We start from the raw sequence: 21119 nt of genomic DNA on the forward strand, positions 1-21119 counted from the left end.
CCACTCCTTCCTCCGTCTCTACATCTTCTGGGCGGAGTAACTCCATTAATGCTAGGGATCATCATCACCCTATGTCATTTGACATGACCGATACAGTCGTGTCACTTAAATCCGCCATTAATCCCCCTATCTTTTTGAACCACCAAGAACCTACCCAAAGCCATAACTAAACCACTGAGCATCAACTTCAGTCCTTCAATGGAAAATCAACTACCAAACAATGCTCCATTTATGAAACAGCATCTCTTCTTCAAAACAGCTCCACCACCAGCCAACCGAATTCCAACATCCTGGGCGAAGCTAACTCTGGAAGGGAAAACCATATCTCATTATGTAATCACTGGGACCAACCAGTCATACTGCTCAACCAAGACCCATCTTGGATGGCTCAGATCATGAAAAAAGGGGTGGACTAAATTACGGAGGGCCTGGGGTACTAGGTATGGTACCAAACACTACTCTAGGTAAAACGAATGGAACCCTAAATATAATAAACTCGAATGAGTTCAACTCTCTCATGAACCATGTGTTCAAGAACCTCTCCTTATACCCTCTCTTCCCCTGCCTCACTGAGGCAGAGACCTTGAACTTCATTTCTTGGGATCCTCTAAAGCAACCCAATACTCTAGCCAACACTCCAATTCCTCGGGGAGTACCAGACCCAAGAGAAGATCCCAAATCGATACTAGAAGAGCTAAGACATTCAAACATAGAACTAGAATAAATCTTAGCAGAAATAGAGGAGTTGGATGTCACAAACTTCACTCTAATAAAACCCCTGCGGAGAGAGTTCAGTGAGCTCTCGAACTTCCTTATTGTTCTGACCTGCCCTCTGGAGACAAAAGTCCTCAACTTGACATTGAGGAATTCTTTAGAGCAGCATACCATGGCTGTAGCCCTAATTCCTCAACTAGACCTGAGAGACAAAGGAAACCACCTAATGATTCAATCCTCACTCAATCTCTACAACCCAATGAAGTTCATCATTTGGAACACTAGAGGAGCTAATGGCCCTTCTTTCAAGCATCAATGTGATGCCTTGATCAAGTCTCACAACCCATCCTTGGTTGCCCTACTGGAAACCAAAATGGTTGACTATAAGAACATCACTGAAATTCTTTGTTTTGAGACTTACTTGGAGTTTAGTGTTATGGGTAGAAAAGGGGGCATTGTTGTGATGTGGAAGGAAGACCTACCACACCTTCAGAATTTCTCCAGATCTCCCCAAGGAGTTCATACTACTATGAAGGTCAGTCAAACTAAAAAAACTTTCCTCTTTTCTGCTATTTATGCTAGCCCTGATCTAACACTAGACTTTCACTCTAGGATGAACTGTGCCTTATTACCAATAGCTTTTCTGGTGATTAGCTCATGGGGTGGGGGGACTTTAATAAAGTCCTTGAGGCTAATGAGAAATTAGGAGGATCCCCTATCAGCAATAATAGAGTGAACCACTTCTAGGAATGCTTAAATTATTGTAACATGGTGGACCTAGGCTATAAGGGTTGTAAATACACCTGGACCAATAGAAGGAACCTCAAAAGAAGGTGCCTTATCTAATAAAGATTGGACAGATGTGTTTCAAATATCTTCGAAATAAACAACTATCTTGACTCTACTGTCACCCATCTCCCCAGGATCAAATTTGACCACTATCTTCAACTCCTCTCTATAACTGGGGAAGTAGGAAGAACCGGAGACAAACCCTTTAAATTTGAGCCCATATAGTGCAATCACCATTCCTTCTAGGGGCTTGTGGAAGGATGTTTCAATGCTAATACCCCACTCCAGCTTGCCATATCTCAATTCCATAATGCTGCCACTTACTAAAACAAAACAATCACTGTAAACATCTTCCACAGGATGAGAAACATCCTGTCTAGGTTGGATGGCATCCAAAGATCCCCTTGCCAATTTGTCAACACAAGTGAAATCCATCACTTAGTGTAAACCCTAATTTCAGATTCTCTCTCTAAGAGAGGAAGAAAAGTACAACTAAAGAGTATCTCTCAATAATTTTATCAAAGTCTAATGAAAAATAAGCCTAAGGAGTCTATTTATACTTATTACATTAAAAACCAAAATACCCTTAATAAAAAGGAGCTCCTATGGAGTGTAAAGAAAAAGCATAAAAATACCATTACACCCTTAATGAATGGGTGATCATGTAGTGTTTTGAGTTGGTCTTCTTTACACTTCAACATATGACTTTCCTTGAGTCTTTTTGGTCTTCACAATTATTCTTCAACACTTGGACCTCTCGGGCATCTCATCAAGGCAAGCTTCCAAGCAACCTTCCATACTGGATTGTTCTATTGTGGGTTTAAAATGGGTCCCCTATGCATGCTCTAGTGCCCTCAATGTAACCACAATTGGATTCTTCTTGTGTTGTCCTCGCAGGATGTCTTCAAAAACTAAGGTGGCCATTTGACTTGTATCATCCTTCCCTTCTTGAAAAGGATTCGACCTCGAATCCAAACCTAGCAAAACCAAAGAAAGGACAAACAAATATAAACTCCTCATGGCATGAGGGTTAAGGTTAGCACAACAAATCATCTCAATATGCCAAGGTTGCATATATTTGCAATATAACCAAGAATCTTTTAAATTAAATATTAAAAGTTCAATGAAAGATGCACAAAGGATTTGGTTATAGAATTTGCCAAAATTGATACTTTGCTTGTCATGTAGACCAAGCAACAAGTTGGGCGCATCAATATTATCAATTTTATATTTGGCACCAGGGTCAAACGGGAAGAGTGGCCATAGACACGAGTCTAGACAACACTCCCATTTCCCATAGGCTTCACTCAAACTACACGACATACTCTCTACAGTGGCATACATGTTATAAAAAGAAAGTAGGGAGTAAAGAAAGGTATCAATCAAGTCAACTTCTACTAAGGTATCTTTATGTGTGTACTCACCACTAGTTTCAACATCATCTCCATAAGTACTCTCAACAATAAGATCACACGTAGTAGAAGAAGAACTAATTTCAAAGCAATAGACACCTTCCCTTTCTATAGAAGTACCCTCAAGTATACACATACCTCCACCAAAGTCAAAGAAATTATTACTTAAGTCTTCACAAGAAGCAAGTAATTTATCCTCATAATTATCAAACATGGGTGGGGTGTCATACAAAGGATCACAACCACAATCAATTTTCAAGGAACAATCACTTATTGGGTTTCTTAAGAATTCAAGCAAGTCAAAATTATCATCACCCAATTGATCACTCCTTTCCAAGACCTCACATTCCCTTCCCTTAAGAGTACTCTCATCTTTTAAGAAGAGATTTCCATCTTTAGGAGGAATGTTGTCACACCATAGTAGGTTGGCATATAGGCTATAGCTTTCAAGACAAGTTATACCTTCAACTTCATTCTTACCACTAAGTTCATTAGGAGTGAACTCATCATCTTCAAACAAGATATTATCCTTAAAGAGAGAAGGACCTATCCATGAAGAAGATATAGAATATGTAAATCCATTCTCTAAAAGATCTTTATCAAGCATCAAAGATATTTCAAGCACATGGTTATCCCTATGAGCAAAATCGAGAGTAGAACATTCACTAAAGGTTATACTAAAGGGGTTACTCCTATTTATTTGATCAACATTTTCAACATCATCACTTATTTGAGATCCATTAAACATATCACATATATCCTCAAGTGGTGGACAAATTTCACACATAAGTTGATCAACACAATTCCCACAAGATGATGTACTATCATTCAACACATTAGCTTCAACACTAGGTGGACATAAATTGATCTTACAAGAAGAGTCAATTCAGTCATCAATAAGATCAACTAGTGTATCCATATTCACAATATGTACATCATCATCAAGGGGCAAAAAATCAATAAATAATGTATTATCATTCAACACAATGGCTTCAACACTAGGTGGACTTAAATTGATCTTACAAGAAAAGTCAATTCGGTCATCAATAGAATAAACTAGTGTATCCACACTCATAAGAAGTACATCATCAACAATAGGAAAAGAATCAATAGACTCACAAATAGATAAGCTACCACTCATGCTTAATGGGCTACTAGCCATATAATCATCATCCACATATACAAAAGTGTATGAGTTTGCTATTTTACCTTTATGTTCTTGAGTACATTCTTCTTTGCCTTGGTTCGAATCATGGCAGCCCACTTTCTCCTTTGAGAATCTCACATCACAAGGGAGTTTGTCAAGTCGTCTTCCTTGTTTCACATCTTCATCTCTTTTTCCTAAATTGGGATTTAGTGCACTAAGCATTTGGTGCATATCTTTAACGAAGCTATGAATATTTCCATTGATATAATCAAACGTATAGGCAGCCATGGAACCTCTACCATAATCTTCAATTTGGATGGGTGGGTTTTGGATTTGCGGTCTTTGGGGAGGTGGGTTTGGACTTTGGTTATTTGGTACTTGAACTTGTGGTATTGGAGGTGTTTGATGGTACGGTCTTTGGTCCATGGGATTTGGCATTTGGTAATTGGTATGTTACGAGGGTATTAGGTTTGGATTTGGTGATGGAGTTTGAGTTCCAAGTCCCTCTTGTTGGACTTGGCTTATTTGGTGATGTAATGGTCTTTGTAGGGTCCGGTTAGGGGGTATTTGGGGTGGGTTTAGTGGCTGGTTTTGTGAAGTATAGGATCTTTGGACTTGAGGTATTCGGAATTGTGGAGATTTTGGTGGACATAGTCTATCACCCTCGCTCTAATTCTAATCATGTCACCGCTCATTGAATCCATATCACTCCTTATAGTATCATTTCCGCTCTTCATATCTCGACTCAAGGCCTCCATTTGGGCCATCAAAGATCCCATAACATCATTTCCCAAAGGTTGGGAAGTAGTACCTTCGGTTTTCATGGAAAATATACCTACAAAGTGCAAAAAACAGCAAGCAAAATAACCTACAAAACGAGTTAGTTCAAAAGCCTTACTTCACTCACACTCAACCTCACCTCACACTTGGCTTCACAAGTGTTGGAGAACTGGCAATACTTGGCAAGTTACTTGAGAGGTGAGAAGCTTTGAATCTAAATGGATCTTCGCTTGAAACGACTCAAAATAAGTGATGCACGAACTTGAACCAACAAAAATACTACGACTTGAAAATGAGAAAAGCACACAAAAATCGAAGATGCAAAACAACGGACTCTAATCTAATTACCAAACTAGTAAGTAATTACTAGCTTACTAATTAGTGATAGAATTGACTTATAAGAAACTAGAATAAAAAAACTAGAAACTAGAAAAATCTAATTTTAGGATCGAACTTTGGTTGAGCACAAGTGATGATGTGGCACTACGTGGTTGGTTATCACCCTTCGGAATTTTAACTTTTCCAAAAATTATTTTCGGCCAAACACCCATAGGAAGGAAGAGAATTCAGTTTTGGGAGTGAAAATGTTCAAGTTTGAAGCCCTCTTAAGCTTCAAAATGGATGAGAAATGAATTGGTCCCCCATAATAAATGCACTTGTACTTTGTTTGTCCTCTTGTCCCCTCCTCTTTTTGAAAGATTGGAATATTCTTTGAATATGCTTTTGAACAAACAACTTTTTCACACTCTTTCTTCCCTTTTTTGGATCAAACAAGAACCTTGAATACTCTTCTTCACTAAGTTATGAAGATCATGGATGAACAAGATGAATATTCAAGCATTGACCAAGTTTGACCACCTAGCAAATGAGCTCCAAATCTGATTTTTTTTTTTGTAGCCCTAGGTTTCTTATGTCAAAACAACTTAAACCAACCAAAAATCAGCAACAAATCAAGCCTAAATCACCAAGACAAAAATGTGTATAGCACAAAAAGCTTCAAAACTCCATGACCATGGTGGATCTAAGCTCAAACTCAACCAAACTTCAATCTAAAATTAGATCTAGACTCCCTAGGTATTAGAGAACAAGAATCTAACACAAGAAACCTTCAAAACAAAGTAAAAATTTGTAGATCTAAGACACTAAATTCGGATCTAACACAAGACAACACAAGACACCTTTTTTTTTGTATTTTCGTATTTTTTGACTCTTTTTTTATGAGACTTTCTATATAAGAACACTAAAACCAAGATTTAGGGATGTTGGAACAACCCTAAACAAGACTTTGATACCAAATGATAGCCTAAAGAAAGGCTAAAACACGAAATTGACACTAGATACGCAAAAATCAGCAAGCACACAAAGAGAAAACAACACTTATAAAGGAGATGAAGAAGAAAGATTGCATAAATATAAAGATAGTAGAGTAAGCCTTACTTCTACTAGATGATTACCAAAAGGAGATGTATCAAATCTCCAATCATACCTCACAAATAAAAGTTCAAACCACTCTCTTAGGTAGACACAAAGGGAGTCACCTTCCCCAAGCACCAACCTTTCTTGCCAATTTGTCAACACAAGTAAAATCCATCACTTAGTGTAAACGCTAATTTCAGATCCTCTCTCTAAGAGAGGAAGAAAACTACAACTAAAGAGTATCTCTCAATAATTTCATCAAAGTCTAATGAAAAATAAGCCTAAGGAGTCGATTTATACTTATTACATTAAAGACCAAAATACCCTTAATGAAAAGGGGCTCCAATGGAGTGTAAAAGAAAGCATAAAAAGACCATTACACCCTTAATGAATGGGTGATCATGTAGTGTTTTGATGTGGTCTTCTTCACACTTCAACATATGACTTTCCTTGAGTCTTTTTGGTCTTCACAATTATTCTTCAACACTTGGGCCTCTCGAGCATCTCATCAAGGCAAGCTTCCAAGCAACCTTCCATACACGGGATTGTTCTATTGTGGGCTTAAAATGGGTCCCCCATGCATGCTCTCATGCCCTCAATGTGACCGCAATTGGATTCTTCTTGTGTTGTCCTCGCAGGATGTCTTCAAAAACTAAGGTGGTCATTTGACTTATATCAGGTTGGCAATACCATCTTAGGGGAATCAAATATCTAGACCCACATTCTCAACCACTTCAAGAACCTCTTCACAACAAGCCACACCAGTAGCCCTAACAGCCACTTTGTCCCCACCAATAATCTCCATATTCTTTCTGAGGATAATAGGCTTGCTATGGAGTCCCCCTTGAGGGATACTGAAATTATGGTAGCCCTTAAATCCTTCAAACCTCTGAGGCACCTGGCCCTAATGGTATCCACCCCTTATTTTTCCAAAAATTTTAGAGTACTGTAGGGATAAGCACTGTGAAATTCTATAAGGAAGTCTTCTCCACTTCCTCTATGCCCCCTGACAACAATGCCACCCTAATCTGCCTCATCCCTAAATACAGTAATGCTGAAAACCTTAAAAGTTTTAGAACCATAGGACTTTGCAATACCTCCTATAAGTTGATCACTAAGATCATTGCAAATAGGATTAAACCTTATCCCCCTCTATTATTGGCCTTGGTCAAGCTAGTTTCCTAGCTAACAGAAGGGCCTCTGACCAAGCTACATCATCCAGGAATACATTACCCATTTCAATAAAATAAGGAGTAAGGCGGTCAACATGATCCTAAAGATTGATCTAGAAAAAGGCCTTTGACAAGCTTGAATGGTCCTTTACAAAAGATACCCTCATCTTCTTTGGGTTTTCTACTAATCTAACCAAGTTAATTATGTTCTGTGTCACCACTTCCTCTATCTCTATCCTGGTGAATGGTTGTAGGACTGAAACTTTCACTCCCACCAGGGGAATCAGGCAGGGTGATCCTATGTCCCCTACCTCTTCATCCTTTACATGGAAAGACTCTCCAGAGGAATACATTGCTGAGGTAGAGGCCAATAACTGGTACCCCATAAGCATCACTACTGGGGGACCTAAACTTTTCCATCTATTCTTTGTTAATGACCTCACCTTGATTGCTAGGGCTACTCTTGATAATTGTCACACAATTGTCAACATTCTCTAAAGTGTTCAGCCTCCTTTCTGGCCAGACCATCAATACTTCCAAATCCAAGGTCATTTTTCTCAACAATTGCACTGCTGAAAATGCAACATTATGCTCCAACATTCTCAGTATCAAGGCTAGCAAAACCTTTCGTAAATGCCTTGGCTACCTCATATTCCACTGCAAATGTAAAAATAGTTGCTTCCAATATATCCTAGACAACATAAAGTCTAGACTAGCTGGTTGGAAGACCAAGTTCCTTAACATGGCAGGTAAAATTGTGCTAACCAAATCCACCCTCAACAGCATCCCCACCCATTTCATGCACTACATTAAGCTTCCCAGTAAAATTCATGAGCACATAAACAAAATACAAAGGGATTTTGTCTGGGGTAGCTGTGCTGAGAAAAGGAAAATCCACCTCTTTAGTTGGGACACCCTCACTAGCTCCAAAGATAAAGGAGGGATGGGACTTCACAGAAGTGAAACTAGAAATAGAGCCCTCCATGCTAGCTTGGCTTGGAGACTATTTACTAAACCTAATAGTCTCTGGGGTAGGGTCCTCACCTCTAAACTCTAGGCTAGTAACCCAGGTACCACAACAAAAACCTGGAAGAATGTTCTGAGGGGATGGAAAGATTGCTCCAAGGGTATAACCTGGTGTGTCAATAAAGGGAACAAAGATAAATTCTTCCTAGAAAACTGGATTCCTCACTTAGGCAGCATAAGGAATATCATCCATGTCCTTTTAACTACCACTAACATGAATACCACTAGCCACAGCCCCCATAACAATGGCAGTTGAAACTTTAATCCTCTATTCTTTGAGCTCCCTCAACATTTAAAAAATATCATCCTGACTACTCTTCTCCCCCATAACTTCTCTGAAGATGATATTCCTACATGGGGCCTCACTAGTAATGGCCACTTTACTACTAGTAGCATGTACAATCTCCTTAGGAAGCATGAGAACATGCATCAAACTCAAAGAGACTTTAACATGGCCTGGAGTGCTAACACTTCCACCAAAATCAAATATTCCTTTGGCTCATGCTCCACAATAGGCTGCACACCAATTCTTACCTAAGCCACCTAGGATTACCTCTTCCCCTTTTTTGTCATCAGTGCCAAGATCAGGAGGAAACCATAGATCATATCTTCTTCAAATGCCATAATATTATCCTATTCTGGGACAAGCTGATTCACTCATCCACTTATAAGCCTAGAGAACTTCTCACTACCTGCAATACTACCAACTAGGAGAAAGAATGGCAGAACTGAAAGGCAAAGCCTTCAGTAGCTGGCTTAATTGGGGAACCCTTATACCCCATTTTCTTTAGACCATTTTGCTTAATCGAAATGCCAAAAACTTTAACCACAGAAACATACCTCCCTCTCATCAACTGGTTGTTTCTCTAGCTGTTGAATATAGCATGATAGCTATTGCTAATAAGGTCAATAAGACTGATACCACCTTGGTACCAGTTAGCTGAAAACCCCCTGCAAGAGGTTTCTTAAAGCTTAATGTAGATGGTTCAGCTCTAAATAACCCTGGAAAGGAGGGGATTGGTGGAGCCTTTAGGAACCATGATGGGGCTGGGTACTAGGATATTACATGGACCTCTCTCTGACCATCTCTGTTATGCCTAAACTGATTGCCCTAAGATATGGATTGACTATTGCTAAATCCAAAAATCTCCACAATATCACTGTCGAAACAGATTCTAGTGTCTTACTTTATATGCTTATGATTGATTACCCATCCTATCATAACCTTTTGTCTGAGTGCAGGCTGCTAATGGAGGAAATACACACAGCAATCCCCACAAAAATCTACAAGGAGCAGAATACAGTAGCGGACGCGCTTCCGAAGGAGGGAGCTAAGACCGAGGAATTAGAACCCAAATTAGCCTAGCAAGTACCACATTTTGCAACAGCTTGTGTAAAAATGGACCATGAAGGCATTTGTTTAACCGTAGAATTAAAAACTTCTCTATTCTCCTACAGGGCCGGGATGTGGCCCCGAACAATATTGTTTTGGCTCCTACATATAAAAGGAAAACTAACGGTTTGCAACATTAATTAATGAATATTTAGTCTTTTAAACCAAAAAAAAAAAATACATGCTCATTTTCACAGTTTTTAGTCATCAATAAATTTATGAAAAAGGGATAAATACATTCTAAATAGTATGTATATATCCTCCATCATACTTTGGGTACACATATGCCCTTACCGTTAATAAAATGATACGTATATGCCCCTCACACTAACTGTAGGGGCATATGTATACCCAAAGTGTGACAGAGGATATATAAATACCATTTATCATAGTTTGAGGATATATTTGTCTTTTTTCTATTTTAATTTTTTATCTCAAATAATTAACTCAAACCTACTACCTGCTCAATAATCTCATTAAACTTGATTTCAAACCAACTCAACCGACCTCTATTTTTTATTCTAAATCTGATACTTTCTTCTTTTCTGTTAAACGTGAACCTCAATAAAATTACAATGATTGATGGTTGTTACTAACTGGTATTTACTGGTTAGGAAGAGTGGAGATTAGATTGAAAGTGGCCGAAGCTAGGGGTAGCAGCGATGGTTCACTGGTACGGAGTTTTTGATTTGATAGAGATGGTGACTATGTGGTGTTAATCGGTGGTGGACAGTGTGTTACAGGCAAAATTTCATTGAAACTCAAAACATGAGAGGTTCAATTTATTTGGTGTTGTTTTTGGGTGTTTTGGGTTGATCTTTTAAAAAAAAAAATAGTAGTGTCTGATGTATTCTGTGTGTATCGTTATAAGGATGGGGAAAAATATGTATTTTAGATAGGCATCTATTGAATTTTAGTTGAGACCCAATCGAGTAGTGATTTTATTGGATCTAGTATTGAAATTGGATTAATTATTTGGGATAAAAAAAATTATAATAAAAAATAGACAAATATCCCAGAACTATGATAAATGGTATGTCTATACTGTCTATCTTACTTTGACATATGCCCCTACCATTAGTGTGAGGGCCATATACGTACCATTTCATTAATGATAAAGGCATATGTGAACCAAAAATATGACAAAGAATATATACGTATCATTTTATCATAGTTCGAGAGTATATTTGTCCCTTTTTCGATAAATATATCAATTCATTCCAACATCCATTAACTCTCAAATTCCCCAAATTTGATATTGGTGGTTGGTTTCCGTCGTTTCTGGTAGCAACAGTAAATTTGTTGGTTATTTCAATAAGATCTTTGTCAAGTTTGTTTAGAAAAATAAATTTTCATTGTCATTGAGCTTCGATGGTGCTATGAGCTGGTTGTTGATGGTGTTTTGGTAGAGTTCACTGGATCTAGAATCACGGTAGTGGTGATGTGGATTGTAGAGGTTGTTTAAGGTGATGCTTGAATCCACCACTAAGAATAGTGCCCGAGTTAAAAATATAACCAAAAATAAGTATCGAAATAAGACTTGTGCATTAGGATGAGATTTGTATTACTGATACACACTTTGGACGGTATGACTATCCCACCGAAATATTACGTGGAAATCATCCAAAGTTCAAAACTTAATAATACAAGAAAAACTTCAATATGCAATTATAGGTAAATTTTTGCATGGCAAGCCTCACGTCGAGAAAAATGATTCCAAATCGGTGTGGAATCAAAGGTCAATGCATTATAGGCATGTTGGATGAAAGACATGTATTAATAAGGCTAGAGATGCTATAAGATTATGTTCAATTATTATCAACAATAGCCTTTTACATTAATTCGAAGGAGAGATATTGGCAAATGAGAACTCTGAAGTGGGATCCATGGTTTGAGGCCGATGTTGAAACTTCAATAGCAGTAGCATAGATTTCAATGCCAGATCTTCCTCCAAATTTCTTTGCAAAAAATGCAATCTTCTCAATAGCAGCAGCAGTAGGGAGGCCACTCACAGTGGATATGGCTACTAAAAATCACACTAGGCCTGGTTGTGCATGAGTTAAAATGTAGGTGGATTTACTTGCAACATTGCCACAAAGGATACAAATAAATGAAGAGAATGATCTTACTGGGGAAATAAAGTTTAAATGGATAAAGATCCAGTATGATTATATGCCTAAGTATTGTCAAGATTGTTGTTTACAAGGGCATAATGAGGGAAGTTGTTGGAAAATTCACCCAAAATTATATGAAAAGAAGAAGGAGAGGAGTAAGGAGACAGAAAAAAATACTAAGAATAAGGATTTTGGTGAACAAAAGAATCAGCAACCTCAGCATCAGAATAAATTCAGAAGAGAAAACAACAATAAGTATCAGTGGCTTACAAGGAAGAATAAATTTAGAAAGGATAGGTCTCGTCGGATTATAGAAGAGGTAAATGAAAATAATGATGAGGATATTCAAATGTCCAATTCTTTTAATTCCTTAAAGGACAAAGAAGATCAAGAAGAAGTGACTGATTCAGCAATTGCAGACACAGAGAAACAGAAGGAAGGCCAAGTAGCAGTACTAATGATTGGGTTAACCAAAGTTTTGGAAAGACTCCAGAAGTGGAAAAAGGGGAGCCAACAAATAATAGGAGTGACAAGGAAAAAGAGAACAATAAAGGGATATTCAGCAGGATGAGAGTACTCAAAACAGAATAGAGAAACTGAAGGATGGTACCAATGAAGGTTTGAAGAAGGATGAAAAAAAGAAGCAAATGCAGTTGTGGCATGGAGAAACAGATGACATAATGGTGCTTGAAGGGATCTCTCATTTAGCTATTTCAGATAAGCTATTGGAAACCTGTAATGAAAATAAAAAAGACATGGATGTAAATACTTTAGAAGATAATATCAATCAAATTGCTCAACATGCAGATTTATCCCCAAAGCACATAGAGGCATTGAATAGCAGACAGGGAAAACAAAAAAAGAAGAACAAGGAAAGCAATGCAACCTCAGCCATAATTCATACAAGGAGCCATACAGCTAAGATTAAATCATGAATGCATTAATTTGAAATATAAGGTCTGTCAATACATAGCAAGCCTTTACCAGATTAATCACAATGCATAGAAGGCATCATTTCTATTTTATAGGGATTATGGAACCTTTTCAAGATAAGCAGACAATAGAGGAGTACAGAAGAAGATTGGGGATGAGGTATGCAGTGGTAAATATAAATAGTAAGATATGGGCATTATTGGATGACAATATGGAATATAGTGTAATGAAGGATGAAGAGCAACAGCTATCATTGAAGGTACAAAGTAATAGTGCTGATGTTTATTTAATTATAACATTAGTATATGCTAAATGTAGCTTAACAGAAAGGCAAGAATTATGGGAATCTTTATTAGACATGGAAGATATTCAATAGCCATGGAGAATATAGGGAGACTTCAATGTCATAAGAAATGCAGAAGAAAAATTAGGGGGATTACCAGTTACATTCAATGAAACACAATGAAACACAGAATTTTAATCAGCGTATAAATTTGTGTAACTTGGATGAACCTCAATTTAAAGGGAGCAAATATACTTGGTGGAATGGGAGAACAGATAAAGCTTGCATATATTTAAAAGATTAGATAGAGTGTTGTGCAATGATAGGTTGTAGAGTTTATTTCAGACTTTGGATGTGAAGCATCTACCTAGAAGTGGATGTGCATGGAGGTTTTGGTTTTGGGGAGAGAAATGAAGAGGGGGCGACCCTATTGGAGTTTGCGAGGGCGTTTGGGCTGGTGGTGGTGAACTCGGGCTTCCCGAAGAAGGACGACCACCTGATCACTTTTCGGAGCGCGGTAGCCAGGACCCAGATTGACTTCTTGTTGCTTAGGAAAGGGGATAGGGCGCTGTGTAAAGATTGTAAAGTCATCCCGAGTGAGAACCTTTCGACCCAACATAGGCTCTTGGTTATGGATTTGGGTATGAAGAAGAATAAAAAGAGGAGGAGTAAGGAGTGTAGACCGAGAATTAAGTGGGGCGGTTTGACGCCAGTGAATGCGTGGGAGATAGGGGAGAGGTTGGCGGGAATGGGGGTGTGGGAGTGTAGGGGGGACGTGGATAATATGTGGGACAGGGCGGCAGCGTGCATCAGGGAAAATGCAAGGGAGGTGTTGGGTGTTTCTAGGGGCCGGGCCGGACATCATCGGGGGGATTGGTGGTGGAATGAAGAGGTGGGGAAGAAAGTGGAGACCAAGAAAGAGTCGTATGCTAAGTTGGTGGAAAGTAAGGACGAAGAGGAGAAGCGGGTAAACAGGAAAGAGTACAAGCTAGCAAGGAAGGAGGCGAAGTCAGCGGTCACGGCAGCTAAGACGGCTGCTTTTGAGAGCTTGTATGCAGGGTTACAGGGGAAAGGAGGGGAGAAAAAGTTGTTCCGACTCGCTAAGGCTAGGGAGAGGAAGGGTCGTGACCTCGATCAGGTGCGGTGCATTAAGGGGGAGGACGGTAGAGTGTTGGTGGAGGACGGCCACATAAAGAAGAGATGGCAGTCGTACTTTCATAGGCTCTTGAATGACGAGGGGGACAGAGCTATTGTGTTAGGGGAACTGGAGCACTCAGGGGAGTGTCGGGATTTTAGCTATTGTAGACGTTTTAAGGTAGACGAGGTTAGACAGGCAGTCCGCAGGATGCGAAGGGGTAGGGCGACGGGGCCGGATGAGATACCGGTGGAGTTTTGGAAGTTCGTTGGAGAGGCTGGTGTAAGGTGGTTGACTGCATTGTTCAATGAAATTTTCAGGACAGCAAAGATGCCCGAGGCGTGGAGGTGGAGTTCCATGATCCCCCTCTATAAGAATAAGGGGGACATTCAGTGTTGCAATAACTATAGGGGGATTAAGTTACTGAGTCACTCTATGAAGATCTGGGAGAGAGTGGTCGAGGTGAGGCTGAGACGGATAGTGTCTATCTCGGAAAATCAGTTCGGATTTATGCCCGGCCGCTCGACGACGGAGGCAATTCACCTGGTACGGCGGTTGGTGGAGCAATATAGGGAAAGGAAGAAGGATTTGCACATGGTGTTCATCGACCTAGAAAAGGCGTACGACAAAGTCCCCAGGGAGGTGCTTTGGAGATGCTTGGAGGTGAGTGGAGTACCGCAGGCATATAGCAGAGTAATTAAGGATATGTATGAGGGAGCGAAAACCCAGGTGAGGACGGCGGGAGGAGACTCAGAGCATTTCACTGTCCTGACAGGATTGCATCAGGGATCTACTCTTAGTCCCTTTTTGTTTGCGCTAGTAATGGATGTGTTAACGCGGCGTATCCAAGGGGAGGTGCCGTGGTGTATGCTTTTTGCAGACGATGTAGTCCTGATAGATGAGACGCGAGGGGGTGTGAACGACAAATTAGAGCTGTGGAGGCAAACTCTGGAGTCTAAAGGGTTCAGGGTGAGCAGAACCAAGACAGAGTATGTGGAATGTAAGTTTAATGACGTAAGGCGAGAGAATGAGGTAGTGGTGAGGCTAGAAGCGCAGGAGGTAAAGAAAAGGGATAAGTTCAAGTACCTCGGGTCCGTGATCCAGAGTAACGGTGAGATTGACGAGGATGTCTCGCACCGTATCGGGGCGGGATGGATGAAGTGGAAACTTGCATCGGGGGTGCTGTGTGATAAGAAGGTGCCGCCCAAGCTTAAAGGTAAATTCTATAGGGTGGTAGTCCGTCCGGCCTTGCTGTATGGAGCGGAGTGTTGGCCAGTTAAGAACTCCCACACCCAAAGAATGAAGGTGGCAGAAATGCGGATGTTGCGCTGGATGTGTGGACTGACCCGAAGGGATAGAGCTCGGAATGAGACTATCCGGGAGAAGGTTGGGGTGACTTCAGTGGAGTGTAAGATGCGGGAAGCACGATTGAGATGGTTCGGACACGTGAAGAGGAGGGGCATGGATGCCCCGGTCCGTAGGTGTGAGAGGCTAGCGTTGGATGGTTTTAGACGGGGTAGGGGTAGACCGAAGAAGTACTGGGGTGAGGTGATTAGGCGGGACATGGAACAGTTACAGCTTACCGAGGACATGACCCTAGATAGGAAGGTCTGGAAGACGCGAATTACGGCAGAGGATTAGGGCCTGTTCGGGTCGCTAATGTAGGGAGGTAATTGGTGGGGGTGTATTCCTGGTATGATTCCGTATTCAATGTTCTGTTCCGTGTTCCGTGTTCTATGTTTGTTACGAATCTGTGTGCTTTCCTCTGCTTTATATTCCTGCATTCCTGCTTTACTCTGTTTTATATTCCTTATGGCTGCAGTATCTATGTTATGTCATCTGCTTCTGTGCTGTACTATGTGTTTGTTTGATATCTCGTAACTTGAGCCGGGGGTCTTTCGGAAACAGCCTTTCTACTTCATCAGAGGTAGAGGTATGGACTGCGTACATCTTACCCCCCCCAGACCCCACAAAGTGGGAATACACTGGGTTTGTTGTTGTTGTTGAATTGTTAGAGAAAGAAGGGGTAGGTTAAGAATCAGAAGAATTCAGAATGAAGAGAGTGAGTGGTTGGAAAAAGAATAAGAGATAGCTAATTCAGCTATTAATTTATTTCAGAATCAGTTCACTAAACAGGAAGATACAGTAGATTTTCCTATGTTAGATGAAGTTCCTAACCTAGTAAATGAACAGCAGAACAAGGAGATTTTGAGGATTCCTAATAATGATGAAGTAAAAGATGCAGTAATGGGTTTAAACAGAAATAGTGCAGGGGGGCTGATGGTATTATTGGGGATTTTTATCATGATGCTTGGGAAATCATAAATCAGGATATTCATAAAATGGTAATTGCTTTCTTTTGTGGTTTCCAACTTCCTAGGTTCATTACTCATACTAATTTGGTTTTACTACCAAAAAAGTTAGTAGTGAATACTTTTTCAGCTATGAGACCTATATCTCTTAGTAATTTTATGAATAAAATCTTTTCAAGAATCATTCATGAAAGGATTAAAGGCTTTTTACCACAGTTAATATTCTCCAGAACAAGCAAGTTTTATTCAGGGAAGAAGTATAGTTGAGAATGTATTAGTAGTGCAGGAAATAGTTTCAGAAATGAGAAAAAGGGGTAAACCTCCTACTATGGTCATGAAACTTTACATGATGAAGGCATATGATAGGGTGGAATAGCTGTTTCTTACCAAGGTGTTGAGGAAAATAGGTTTCTCTAAAGGCTTATTGATATGGTGTATAGATTGTTAGAGAATAATTGGTATTCAATTCTTTTGAATGAGCAACCAAAAGGATTTTTTAAATCTTCAAGGGGATTGAAGCAGGGAGATCCTTTGTCTCCTACTTTGTTCATTATTGCAGCTGAAGTTTTGTCTAGGAATCTGAAGAAATTGATACAGAAAAAAAATTTTAAGTTGTTTGGGATGCCAAGAGGTAGTCCTAAATTGAATCACTTAGCTTTTGCAGATTACATGATTATATTATGCAAAGATGAAGTGAAAACATTGCAATTGGTGTCTTAACACTTTGGAAAAACATGAAGTAGTATCTGGGCAGAAGATCAACAAAGAAAAAAATTGTAATATATTTGCATAAAGGGGTTTCTAATGGAGTGTAAATATTAGCAGAAGTTGCTACAGGCATATTGAGGAAAGATTTTCCTTTCACATATCTTGGTTGTCCTATTTTCTATATGAGGAAGAAAAAAGATATTATCAGCAGCTGATGAATATGATAGCAAATAAGATTCAGAATTAGAAAGGAAAATTTCTTTCATATGGAGGTAGAGCAGTGCTAATTAAGCTTGTGTTACAGAGTGTTCCTATTCACTGTTTGTCAGTGTTGAATCCACCTCTAAATGTACTGAATGCTATGCAAAAGGTTCTTGCTAAATTCTTTTGGAGTAGTAAAATTGGAGAAAAGGGTAAGCATTGCGTGAAGTAGCAGGATATGTGTCTACCACAAGAGGAAGGAAGACTAGGATTTAGAAGATTGTCTGATGTTTCTATGGCATTATTCTGTAAGCTTTGGTGGACATTTAGGACTACAAATTCCATTTGGAAGGAGTACATGTTCAATAAATATTGCAGAAAGGAGCATCCTACATAGCTGGTATGGAAAACTGGTTCAGGGGGTTCACAGGTTTGGAAAAAGATGCTAAGTGCCAGAGATTTGGTGGATCATTTGATAGTATGGCAGTTGAAGGAAGGAAATTCTAATTTATGGCTGGATAATTAGACTGGACATAGTGATTTAGTTTCCTTAATGGAAGGAAATTAGGAGAAGAATTTGCAGTACCAAAAAGTCAAGGATATCACAAGAGAAGGTAGATGGGATGACCAGTTAGTTAACAATATGTTCACACTAGAAATGGCTGAGCATATTCTTACTAAAGCTCAACCACCTAAAGGAGAAGACAAGGACATCCCAATGTGGATAATGGATCCAAAAGGAGATTTCACAGTTAAAAGTGCTTGGCAGTATACCAGAAACAAAGGGCATCTAAGCAATATTTATAAGTTTATTTGGGTTAAGGGATTGCCTTTCAAAATATGTTTCTTTATGTGGAGGTTGTGGAAAAGCAGAATACTAGTTGATCACAATGCAAGAAGATAGGGGATGCAGGGACCTTCTAAATGCTGGTGTTGTGAGGAACCTTTAGTGGAGAAACTTGCACATGTTTTCAGAAGATCACCCTATGCTAACAGGACTTAGTCTTACTTTTCTTCTTTTGCAGGTATATTTATTCAAGATTTGTCTCTAAGGGGTACTATCTTAAAGTGGTGGGAGGATGAGGTGAAGGTGAAAGAACAATCTTATTATCAAGCTCTTCCTAGCATCATTCTATGGGAACTATGGAAAAGAAGATACAGAAAGAAGCATGAGAACAAGAACACTACAGGTCTGAGAATCATTCACAACATAACAAGAGATCTGAGGCTTCTATTGATGGTCAGACAACCTAGAAGATTTTTCTCTATGGAATGGCCTCAAATTGTTCAGGAGTTAGCTAAGGCTAAAAACAAGATCAAGGTGACAAAAGTTCTGTGGGAGATACCAAAAGAAGGTTGGGTGAAATATAATACTGATGGGGCAGTCAGAAGAGAAGGGGGTGGCAGTTCATATGCTTTTTGCCTAAGGGATGGGAATGGGATGTGCTATATGCCAATGCAGAACCTCAGCAATATATAGATAGTATGCAGACAGAAGCAAATGCTATTTTACATGCAGCTAAGCATTGTAAACAGACACAATTTGATAAGATAATCATTCAGATGGATTCTCTAGTTATGCAGAAAGTATTAACAGGAAAGTGGAAGTGTCCATGGAGTATTACAAACATAATCAAGGAGATAGAGCAATCTTTGCAAGATAAGCAAGTCATATATTAGCACATTTATAGGGAAGGAAATCAGTTTGTTGATTATCTTGCTAATTTAGCAATAGATTCAGGAGCAATCACAATTACCAGTTTTCAACAACTTTACAAGAAAGGAAAAGCTATTCTTAATAGTGATAAATGGCAGTGCCCTTATTTAAGAATCACTCTTCTAAAGAGATAAAGGGCGCCGGGAAAGTTAGGCTAGGTAGAGCACATGTTGAACAAGTCAAGAACACAGAAAAAACAAACTATGCTTTAAATACCCTAAACTACTTCAATGTCATAAGAGGATTTAGAGGGAGATTTCAGCTTCATAAACCTGATTGTAAAGCAGAACATACATTCTTTGAGATCCAGGCTTCCCTTATCGTTAGAGTGTCCAGATCTGAGCAGCACAAGCAGAAAGTGTTAAGGCAAGCAGCAGAAAATGCTTCAAACGAACAACAAAGCTAGGAGAAGAGTCATACCTGGAGTAACAGTTTAACCTTGTTGAATAGAGCCATCAGAGATGCTAAAAAATATTGTTTCGAGTCTCATACACTGGAGAAAGTAGACGCAAAAATAGCAATATCAATTTCCTAGTTATACTAAGCTGAGACATCAAAATAAGGGAGGAATTACTCACTAGCAGAAGGTGAATCTGAAGGAGAAGCGTCGACAAAAAGCTCCAGAGTAACAATTGAACCAGATTCGAAGAAAGAGAGTAAAATGGTGAAAGGCGACGTGAATGATTTAGGGACTAGGAAAGTTATCTATTTTAGGGAATTCACTGATTATATTTGTTGTTAATATTGGATCCGGGTTGGGCTGGGTATGATAAATTGGACTACAATGTTTAATTGTATAATGGGTTGGTCCATTATTGTGATTTAATTATTAATAAAAGACCAAATTAAATTAAAAAAAATATTACTGATACATAAGAATTTAATTTTTTTATACATTTACATAAGAATGAAAAATCTGATTAAAAATATGACCAAAAATAAGTAGCAAAATTCTCTTTTGTGTTACTGATACATAAAAATTTGATTGATTAGTTATGTATTGAAGAGTGATGTATCCGACCCTCGATAATGTATCTAAAACTTTAAGATTCAAAATTTTATGTAATTTTGAAAAGAGTGGAGATAGAGTGTAATTAAATACTAAACAATTGAAATTTATATTACGCGAAATAATCAAATGAACCTTGTGCTTGCCCGAATTTGTAATACACTTCTAACTTATTTTTTGTCATTTAAACTCTTTAACCTATTAAAACATATTATTTTAAACCATTTTTTATGCATATGTAGCATTAAGCTGTTGAGTTGAAAAGGGGCGTGTTTAAAAAATAATATTCTCTTTTTTGAAAAAAAATTCCAAATCCTCAAACTCCATTTTTTCCTTCATCGAACCCCGTCCCGTCACCCCCCACCAGCACCACTATATCCAACAAGCATTCCCCTTCCCCCCTCCCCCACTCCACCCCCCACCCACAGTACCACTACCACACATCCAGCCAACCATTCCCCCCCTCCCCCACACACACAAAATCATACATCCATCCAGTCATTCAAATGATCCTCGCAAATCAATTTTAAAATCCAATTATTCAAATTCAACTGATTAGCAGAAAGTGCAAAAACAATTTCAAGAATTTTTGAAGCGTTGGGATTATTAACGAAGCTAGTTGGACGAGGTTCTTGATTTTGTTGAAAGAGGGAGCATAGAGGTTCAATACAGAGGCGATGTTTGTATTTTAAAACGTCAGCGTCGACTTCTCAAGGGTGGTGAAGGAGATGAAATGAAGAAAATTGGTGGTGATTGAGAGCAGCGGACACCGGAGAGGGGATGAAGTGGGTGGTAGGTAACATAAAAAAAATGGAGAAATTTCTCCGTTGTTACTTCTATGTGTGTGTTGAGGTGAAA

The 21119-nt window shown here is 39.0% G+C and overlaps 1 long non-coding RNA gene across 1 annotated transcript; it reads right to left on the bottom strand.

Moving 5' to 3' along the window:
• Window positions 1–11375: 11375 nt before the first annotated feature.
• On the bottom strand, window positions 11376–20080 carry LOC107851259. Its single transcript, XR_001668937.2, has 4 exons — window positions 19831–20080; window positions 19673–19745; window positions 19525–19590; window positions 11376–12696 (listed from the first exon to the last, which is right to left on the bottom strand). It is a non-coding gene; the product is annotated as an uncharacterized LOC107851259 (long non-coding RNA).
• Window positions 20081–21119: the final 1039 nt, after the last annotated feature.

This window comes from Capsicum annuum, chromosome 12 (assembly GCF_002878395.1).
Source record: "Capsicum annuum cultivar UCD-10X-F1 chromosome 12, UCD10Xv1.1, whole genome shotgun sequence".
In the NCBI taxonomy this organism is placed as follows: domain Eukaryota; kingdom Viridiplantae; phylum Streptophyta; class Magnoliopsida; order Solanales; family Solanaceae; genus Capsicum; species Capsicum annuum.